At 43.1% G+C, this 10710-nt stretch overlaps 1 protein-coding gene and 1 non-coding gene across 2 annotated transcripts in view; one reads left to right on the top strand and one right to left on the bottom strand.

Annotated features, from left to right (window-relative positions):
* LOC109926446 (keratin, type II cytoskeletal 8-like) overlaps nt 1-10710 on the bottom strand; it is a 171291-nt gene that overhangs the window by 59196 nt on the left and 101385 nt on the right. The window lies entirely within an intron of this gene.
* On the top strand, nt 4948-5020 carry trnae-uuc. Its single transcript has one exon. It is a non-coding gene; the product is annotated as a tRNA-Glu (tRNA).

The raw sequence follows: 10710 nt of genomic DNA, 5'->3' as shown, positions 1-10710 counted from the left end.
GGAATGTTCAATTGTTTTTACAGTTTTTGCCTTTCATTTAAGGGCATTGTCAGTTGAATGCCAGTAGCCCTCTGCTATCTCAATCCAAATGGTGTTCTTTGTGAGCCAGCTATTCGATAACAGAAGCATCACCTGTTTCTAGCCATGCTCAGCGTTGACAAATGCCCAACATGAATCAATAAATATGCAATCACACAATAAGAAATGTGACTGAGAATCTGCCCAGTCAGTAACCCAGATGATTGTAACAGCTACTGTGACCACTCTGGTAAAGTTGGGCTGGAGATAGTGTGTGGTGTTCTTGTGGTCTTGTATGGCCTCCGTAGCAAACCAAACTATTCAGAGAGTTATGAGATATTTAAAACCAAGAAAACAGCATGTTCATTTCATCTTCAAAATCCCTGTAACCAATATATAAAGGCGGCACAGTGGTTGGTACCGCTACCTCACAGCGCCAGGGACATGGATTCAATTCCACCTGAAACGTCAGCTTTCCTGCTCCTCTGATGCAGCCTTCAGCTCCACACTGTGTTATCTCTGCTCTTCAATTGGCTCTGATTTGCTTCAGGATGTGTTTTAGGACATACTAAGTGCTAACGTAACTGCAGTTTGTTTTTGAGTTTGTGCTGGAAATTTGAGGCAAAGCAGCAACCAAACTCTGTCACTGCCGTCCTGTAGCTTGATGCATTCCCTTTGGCTTTCTACAATCAAGAGATTTTTTCTGCAGGCTGCAGCATATGCCAAGGACACTAACTTGAAAAGAAAGAATTCACATTTTTATAGTGCCTTTCATGACCTCAGGATGTCCTAATGCACTTTACAGCCAATAAAGTACCTTTGAAGTGTTATAATATAGGAAGTATGGCAAACAATTTGAGCACAACATGGTTAAAAGACAACGCAAAAAATAATTCCCAAACTCATAAATTCCTAAAACTTAACACTGACTAGTTCATAAGACAAGTTAAATCCAGAGGCCTTCAGTCGTCCCCTTCACTGATGAGTGTCACTGATTACTATAATGAACAATAAAAAGCTTCATGTACTATGCCACAATTGTCAGTCGGCACTACACAGGATCTTAATTTATTGCTGTATTCTGTAAATAATCTGTCATTCTGAAAATGCTTCTTGCACAAACTTGGTTTAGCACATGAAACATTCCTTTGTACTCTTATTACCACAGCAATGAACTTGGAGAGTTTCTGCTACTTATTGTCTTGTAACATTTCAAAGTTATCATTGTGTATCCGTCATTTATCTCCCAAATAATAAAGACAATCAGCAATCACTGTGTGATCAAGGAACGATAGAGTCATAGAGCTGTACAGCATGGAAACAGAGTCTTCGCTCCAACTCGCCCATGCCAACCAGATCTCCTAAATAAATCTCGTCCCATTTGCCCGCATTTAGCCCATATCCCTCTAAACCCTTACTATCCATGTACCCATACAGAAGGCTTTTAAATGTTGTAACTTTACCAGCCTCCACCACTTCCTCTGGCAGCTCGTTCCATACACGCACCACCCTCTGCGTGAAAAAGTTGCCCCTCAGGTCCCTTTTAAATCTTTACCCTCTCAGCTTAAACCAATGTCCTCTAGTTTTGGACTCCTCCATCCTGGGGAAAAGACCTTGGCTATTCACCCCATACATACCCCTCATTTTATAAACCTCTATAAGATCACCCCTCAGCCTCCGACACTCCCGGGATAATAGCTCCAGCTTATTCAGCTTCTCCCTATAGCTCAAACCCTCCAACCCTGGCAACATCCTTGTAAATCTTTTCTGAACCCTTTCAAGTTTAACAACATCCTTTCTATAGCAGGGAGACCAGAATTGCACGCAGTATTCCAAAAGTGGCCTAACCAATGTCCTGTACAGCTGCAACATTACCTCCTAACTCCGACACTCAATGCGCTGACTGAGAAAGGCAAGCATACCAAACACCTTCTTCACTACCCTGTCTACCTGGGACTCCACTTTTAAGGAACTATGAACCTGCTCTCCAAGATCTCTTTGCTCAGCAATACTCCCCAGGTCCTCACCATTAAGTGTATAAGTCCTGCCCTGATTTGCCTTTCCAAAATGCAGCACCTCACATTTATCTAAATTAAACTCCATCCGCCACTCCTCGGCCCATCTGATCAAGGTCCCATTGTGCTCTGAGGTAACCACCTTCGCTGTCCACTACACCTCTAATTTTGGTATCATCTGCAAACTTACCAACCATATCTCCTATGTTCACATCCAAATCATTTATATAAATGACAAAAGGCAGTGGACCCAGCACAAATCCTTGTGGCACACCGCTGGAGCTGGTCACAGGCCTCCGGTCTGAAAAATAACCCTCCACCACCTCTCTCCCTATTTATTTCAGAACCCCCTTCCCCTCCCCCGTTTCTGATGAAGGGTCTAGGCCCGAAACGTCAGCCTTTCTGCTCCTATGATGCTGCTTGGCCTGCTGTGTTCATCCAGCTCTGCACCTTGTTGTCTCGGATCCTCCACCACCTCCCTCTGTTTTCTACCTTTGAGCCAGTTCTGTATCCAAATGGCTAGTTCTCCCTCTACACCATGTGATTTAACCTTGCTAAACAGTCTACCATGGAGAACCTTGTCAATGCCTCACTGAAGTCCATATAGATCACATCCACCACTCTGCCCTCATCAACCCTCTTCATTACTCCTTCAAAAAAACTCAATCAAGTTAGTATGACATGATTTCCCATGCACAAAGCCACGTTGACCACCCCTAATCAGTCCTTGCCTTTCCAAATACATGTTATTCCTGTCCCTCAGGATTCCCTCCAACAACTTGCCCATCACCAATGTCAAGCTCACTGGTCTATAGTTTCCTGGCTTTTCCTTACCACCTTTCTTAAATAGTTAGCCAACCTCCAGGCTTCTAGCACCTCACCATCAATTGTGGCTATTGATGATACAAATATCTCAGCAAGGAACCAATAAAAGGCAATCAGCATGAATGACCCAGGAGGGACCAGACTGTGGATTCCAACAGTGGACTGTCATTTCTTGCTCTTCCTAAGCCAAAGATTGATGGCCTTCATGAGGGGATGATACAAAGATGTCTGGCAAGATGTCCTTTCCTTTGGGCAGTTTTATGGAAGTAACTTGAGGTACACAGTTGAAATGGCTCAGAAACACTAGGATGGTGACAGTTGAGCAGGGCTGAATGTTGAACATACCTGCCTGCATTTGTATCCGTTCCACAAGGTCAAAATCTCATCAAGGCAGCGACTCTTTAGATGATTAAAGATTAATGACAGGAAACAGAAATATGCAGCATTTTTATCCTGTTTCTAACTGAACTCACTGCCTCATGGAACAGGACACATCATAAAAGTGAAAATGCTTGCATTGTTATAGCATCTTTCACAATCTCAGGATGTCCAAAAGCACTCTACAGCGAATTAAGTGTTATTGAAGTGTAGCTGCTGTTGTAATGTAGGAAACACAGCAGTCAATTTGCACACAGCAAGTTCTTACAAACAGCAATGAGATCACCTGTTTTAGGGATGTTGTACGAAGGATATATTTTGGCCCAGGGAACCAGGGAGAACTCCCCTTTACTTTGCAAAATGCTGCAGGATCCTTTGCATACAAAGGCAGTTGAGAAAGGCCTTGTTTTTACATCTCATCCAGATAATCTCAGCATCTCACATAATGCAGCGCTCCCTGAATCCTGCACCAGGAATGTTAGCTTGGATTAGATGCTCAAATCTCTGGAATCTTTTGACTCAGAGGCTAGAATGCAATCACCTGAGCCACAGCAGACACCAACACTCCCTCTAAACTGCATGACTATGAGCACATGCAGCGGCTCCGATGTCCCGTACACAGAAATCGGTGTCTGGAGGTTGTTGCAATCACAGGCCTCGGAGACCTGCACAGCTGGGAAGGAAATTACGGGGAATGCTAGCTGATAACTGAAGGTGATACTGGTCTGAAAACAGTTCAACCATTCACATTGACCTCACTGCAGAATTAAAACCTTACATTCCACAGTTTTGGGTTGCATGGGTCAGGACTCCGTTACAATGAGTGCGATGTCCAATTTGCACAGAGCAGTACCTGAGAGGAGAAACAGCTCCATTAGGGCATCATCAAGCAGTTCAGTGATGCACTAATTGACTTTGTGCCCAGAAAGTTACCATCAGAGATAGAACAGGCTTCCCCGAACCTCCACCACAACCCTACGGAAGTGAACATTTCAATCTCAACCATTGCTAACTTCAATTGTCTTTTTTTTAAGCACAGTACTTGAAAGGTATCACTAAAAGAAAGGCACAAGTTTTTTGTTTTGCACTCATCAGGACAAACCACATGAAATACCAATTTACTGTATGAAAGTAGAGATCTGATTGACTGGCAAGTGTACTCTGATTAGTAGAGGTATTGCCATGGACAATGCACCAATTAATGATGATTGACAATTGCCTGGCTTTGTTTTAAATTTTAAACCAAGTAGGTAGTCTCTGACTGGTCAAGGCATTGTCTTGAGAAATAAACTAGCGAATGGCTGTCACCTGTTTTGTTGCATTGAAATAGATGCAGTGCATGTACATTTTTTTTCTATTTGCAAAGTACAGGTCCCTGTCAATTAATATACATAGCTTCCAGTACACACAAGTGTGCCAAAAGTCTGACTGACAATACTAAATTGGTTGTCAGTGTAATTCTTCACACAATCAGGATATCTAGCAAATATTGTCCAATTGCGGAATCACATCGAATGTTGGACACAGTGTTGCAGGTTTCGCAAGCTTAAGCTGGTCGGGTACAGTCAGAACCCTGACTGTGGTGAACTGCCAAAGGGACATGCTGTTTATGATGTGACCTTCCAGAATTTGGGATGTACAGCCGACATCACACTGGCACTGAACGTCATATAAAATATTGCTCATTTGTGTGATTGGCAGAATAGGTCACATTTCTGTAGTGTAGTGGTTATCACGTTAGCTTTTCACGCAGAAGGTCCTTGGTTCAAAACCAGGCAGAAACAGCAGCAGTGCCCCTTTGTTACCAGTGACAGGCTTCTGCATGGACGGGGACGGAACTTGCTTGCTCGCTGTTCACGTCAGCAAGGGTTGTTTTGTGGGCGACATGGTGGCTCAGTGGTTAGCACTGCTGCCTCACAGCACCAGGGACCTGTGTTCAATCCCACCTGTGGAGTTTGCACATTCTTCCTGTGGCTGTGTGGGTTTCCTCCCACAATCCAAAGATGTGCAGGGTAGGTGGATTGGTCATGCTAAATTGCCCGTAGTGTCCAGGGATGTGTAGATTAGGTGAGTTATAGGGGAATGGGTCTGGGTAGGATGCTCTGAGGGTTGGTGTGAAGTTGTTGGGCCAAAGGGCCTGTTTCCACACTGTAGGGACTTCTATGAAGATCTTTTCGGTTTGACAGCAACATCCCATCACTAGCGAATACCACTCACTTGAATACTCACTTACAAAAGCACGAGACAGCTAACTTCACCTGTTGCTCAAACATTTGAGATACCTCACCTTAATCCAAGGTCAACTGACACTTTTCAGAATCAAAACGACAGCCTTAGGGCTGTTCATGAATTTGTACAATATATAGCATGAAATTATCTGATTAGGGTCACCATTATCCCACAGGATGGCTTTGATGCATCGTATTTCAGCATCAAGCTTGCATGGTGGTCCTGTTCTTTGCAGTCAGAAAGACCATGTACGTACACAGAGAATTGCTGGAGAAACTCAGCAAACCTAGCAGCAACTGTGGAGAGAGAAACAGAGTTAATGTTTTGAGTCTGGTATGACACTTCTTCAGAACTAACCATAAACGTGCACTGCAGCTGTTTCAATGCATGAAGATAGGTGACAGCCATACTTGGGCTGTTCATATCATTTTCACAGGAAGAACATAATATTTTGGGACAAAACGAACTCAGACACTGAATAATAGGATCTCTCATTCCTTATTTTCCAGTTCATAAAGGTTAATCTGCAGTAATGCTGAAGAAAATGTAGAAAATGCCAATCGATGAGTTGAACACTGGCTAGTAAAAGGTGCTACGTACTCCACGGTGGAGAGGGAACAGGTTTGATTTGCTGAACCACCCAAAAGAATCACTTTTTTTGGAGATTAGGGCTTTAGTTAATGACTGCTCTGTGTTTTCTTTTCATGATGATTTAAATGGTTTGAAGTAGGTCAGTACCTAAAAGGAGCAGACTTAAGTTAATGTTTTACCATGTGTGACTTGGCAAGAGATGGTCATTTTCTAGCTGCGTAATATTTAAGCTGTGGTTAGTCATTGGGAAGTGATTAAAAATTAACCAGTCAGTCTGCACACAAAAATGTTTTTCAATTTGCACCAATGATGTGTTGTGATGAAGTTTGCTACGCCATTGTGCCATGCTAGAGAGATTACTGATGGCCTCCGAATGGTCAGTGAAATTGCTTGATGGTACACAATAGGGTAGGGATGGGTGAAAAGTGGAAAATGATTAGCCCCATAAAGTAAAGACCAGTGTAAAATTGCAGCATGCGCCTTGATCAAAAGCAGCTTGTATGCTGCTGATCTCTTGATTTACAATGCATTGGCTAGGCTTCAAGGTGCCTGGATGAAATTCAATAGTCACATTGCTGTATCTGGGAGACAGGGTTGTTTGTAAGTCTGTACTTAAGTTCATTGGTCCCTTTTGGTGAAGTGCTGTGAAAATTTCCCAAACACTTGTAAGACTTAACATTCAGTCAGTGTTAGATTCACCGAAAGCTCCACATTTTCTCTACATTCATCCTCAAGGTGTGGGCATCACTGTCAAGACCACTCTTTAATACCCATCCTGAGTTGCCTGGAGAAAACAGTGATGGACGTCCTTACTGAAATGCTGCATTGCAGCCGCCAGATGCAACTGAGTGACTTGCTAGGCCACTTCAAGGACGTTCAAGATCAACTATCTTAGGTGGATTGGCCATACCAAATTGTCCATAGTGACTAGAGACGTGCAGGCTAGGTGGATTAGCCATGGTAAATGCAAGAGTCTGGATGTGATGCTCTTTGGAGGGTCAGTGCCGATCCGATGGGCTGAATGTCATCTTTCTGCTCTGTAGGAATTCTATGATTCTATAATCTTGCTGTGGGACTTGACATATATATATAAGGCCAGATGGGGTCAGGGCACTAGATTTCCTTCACTTAATGAAAATCGTCAAATCACTTAAGTTGTTATGACAAACAGGTTCACGATCACTTTAACTGATCTCAGTATCTTCAGATTTGCTTTTAAACTGAGTTGAAAATTCCTTACAGCAAATTGAACTCACACTGTCTGGGTTACTAGTGCAGTAACGTAACCACAATATCACCGACCTCCTAATACTGCTGCGACTGTTGGATATGGATAATTTCTTAAACAATCCAGGAACTTACTCCGATTGGTAGGACAGGCAGAACATCAAGATCTGCAATCACTGTTGCAATGTAGGAAACATGGCTGCCAATTTGCATAGGGTTAGGTCCCACAAACACCATTGTGATAATGAGTAGATAATCTATTTTAATGATGTTGATTCAAGGATAAATATTGAATATATCAAGGACATAAGGGTTAAGTCCTCTGCTCTTCTTTGAAACAGTGCCAAGGGATCATTCACCTGAGAGGACAGACAGGTTCTCAGCTTAATGTCCCATCCAAAAGATGGCCCCTCCAGCAGGGCACCCTCGCTCCATGCTGCACCGCAGTGTCAGCCAAGATGTTTGAGCTCATCTCCTGGACTGATACTCACACCCCAATGCTCACATCTAATGAATGGATAAACGAAAGGTTATGGCCAACACCACCACTTGGCACAGCAAAATTGGAATGATGCTTAGCAATTACTTGAAAACATCAGTAACATCTTCAAATTATTTCCACAACTTAATGCTAACATTTATCATCCCACAAGGGTGGCACAGTGGATCAGTGGTTAGCACTGCTGCCTCACAGTGCCAGGGACCAGGGTTTGATTCTAGCTTTGGGCAACTGTCTGTGTGGAGTTTGCACAGTCTCCCTGTGTCTGCGTGGGTTTCCTCTGGGTGCTCCCCTCCACAGTCCAAAGATATGCAGGCGAGGTGGATTGGCCATGGGACATTGCCCATACTGTCCAGGGATGGGTAGGTTAGCCATGGGAAATGCAGGGTTATGGGGACAGGGTAGAGTGTTGGGTCTGGGTGGGATGCTCTTTGGAGCGTCAGTGTTGACTCAATGGGTTAAATGGCCTGCTTCCACACTGTAGGGATTCTATGATTCACATCATCTAACCAAATCCTTCCTTCTCCTTATTGTAGGAAACGAATGAGAAAACACAGTTACAAATTTAAAGCTTCATTAACTGCATGCGTACAGCAATAATACAAGTAAACTTAATGTTGAAGAAATTCTTTGCAACAAGCAGTTATTTATGAATTTGGTGAATGGTGTGACATCACTGATACAACTGCACAGACATAGATGGATCGTGGTGGCCATATTTAATGGCAATGCCCATCTCCTGCATTGGGAACATTTACTCAAAATACAAACTTGTGCCAGTGTTCAGAATTGCAATGTGACCAGGGTGCATTTAAAACTCAAGTGAATTCAGAGCAATTCCAAGTTAGAACACTTGCATATATAAAGCACTTTAACACAGTAAAGCATCCCCAACATGCTTCATGGAAGTGCTATCAAATAATATCTGATTGAGCTATTGTAAGGAGATATTAGGATTGGCAAACTAAAGCTTAGTCAAAGAAAAAGACTTGCATTTATATAGTGCTTATCACAAACACTAGGTGTCCGTTAGCTCAGTTGGCTGGATGACTGGTTTGTGATGCAGGGTAATGCCAACAGCACGTGTTTAATTCCTGCACTGAATGTTGGAACCTTGATGGACTGTCCTGCTCAACCTCAACCCATCTGAGCTATGGTGCCCCTCAGGTTAAACCACCACCAGTCATCTCTCTCTCTCTCTATCAGAGAATGGGACTATGTCGACTTTACCTTTAACACCAACACTAGGCATCTCAAAGCACTTTACAATTAAATAAATACTTTTGGAAGTGTTGCCACTGGTGTAGTGTCAGAAATACAATAGCCAACAGGTGCACAGCAAGCTTCCACAAATACCAGTGTGATATTGATCAGATAATTTGTTTTCATGATATTGACTGAGGGATAAATATTGACCAGGACATCGAGAGAACTTGAATAAAGGTGGAATACCAAGGATGCTGGAAATCTAAAACAAACACAAGGAATGCTGGAGAAACTCAGCAGGTCTAGCAGCATCCTATGGAGATAGAAACAGATTTAATGTTTCAAATCCTCTTCAGAATTCCCCTGTTTGTCTTCAAAATAGTGTCGTGGGAACATTTGTATCCACCTAAGGGGGCAGATGGGTCTCAGTTTAATGTCTCAACTGAAAGACAGCATCTCCAACAGTGCAGCACTCCCTCAGTACTACACTGGGAGTGTCAGCTGAGCTTTCCTGACTTTAAGTTAAAACGTTGTGACTCAAGAGATAAGACTACTACTAACTGAGCTGCAGGTAACACTAAGGAGAGACGCTTGAAGGAGCATTTTAAAGGAGGAAAGAGACAAAAAGAGAATTTTGGAATTTATGACCCAAGGCACAGCCACCAGCAGCAGAGTGATGAAAATCAGAGTTACTCAGAAGCCAGAATCGCTGAAATGCTGAGGTTTGAGATGGCTGTAGGGCTACAGAGTTGGACTGCGCCATCAATTTGTGGCAGTTCAGTCCCTAACAGCAGGAGAGTTTTACTTGCACTGGCCAAATGAGTTACTTACTATACAATTGATGCAAGGCCCATAAAACTGTGAATGATGACAATCTGTTTTGAAACAGAGTCCACGCCCAAATTGTTAGTTTGCCTGTCCCCCCCAAGAGCTGCTGTCTGTGTGCTCTCAGCATAAAATCTCATTTAGTTGTTAATTATTACACAGTGGGACTAATGAAGTGTTACACACAACTTCTTTTGATCACCAGCGAACGGATTTTAGTTCATATGGGAGGGGAGCAAGTTGGGATAGAAGTGAAAAGATGTTCCTTCAGGTCCTGGCTACAGAACATTGAAACTCTGTGGACCCTAAATGTCAATCTACAACATTCTGTTGGGCTCCTGGATCATGGAGCAATTGATTTCACTCTGATACTGCACAGATTCATATTTTTTTTCAAACATCTGCTGTCATCCTATCAGAAAAATAAGCCAAAATTTGAAACAAGAACCCAATTAGGGCTCAGGTAATAGACCTGTCACCTCACTAGAAACCAAGAGACCTGAACAACTCTCGGACTTGGGCTGATAAGTGACAGGGAACATTCACACCACACAAGTGCCAGGCATTTTTAGCTGAAAGTGGAAGGAAGAGCCGATGATAAGAGGATTGGCAGACATCTCTAGAGAAGTCACTGACCCCAACCTTTCAGTCTGTGAGAGAGATGCAAACTTTAAGTCAAACCCTCCAATGCATCATGGGCAAAAACTGAAGTAACTCCACAGAGGCCCTTCACCAAGTCATCCTTTATATACACATGCTGAATCCCTGACACTGATCCCACTCCCTCAGAGCCAGCTCTCACAGTGAACAGAACCTCTGATCCAGAGATAGTAGGAACTGCAGATGCTGGAGAATCCAAGACAACAAGGTGCAGGGCTGGATGAACACAGCAGGCCA

This window comes from Rhincodon typus, chromosome 41 (genome assembly GCF_021869965.1).
Source record: "Rhincodon typus isolate 14 chromosome 41, sRhiTyp1.1, whole genome shotgun sequence".
Taxonomy (NCBI): domain Eukaryota; kingdom Metazoa; phylum Chordata; class Chondrichthyes; order Orectolobiformes; family Rhincodontidae; genus Rhincodon; species Rhincodon typus.
This window is presented reverse-complemented; position numbering and strand designations above follow the sequence as displayed.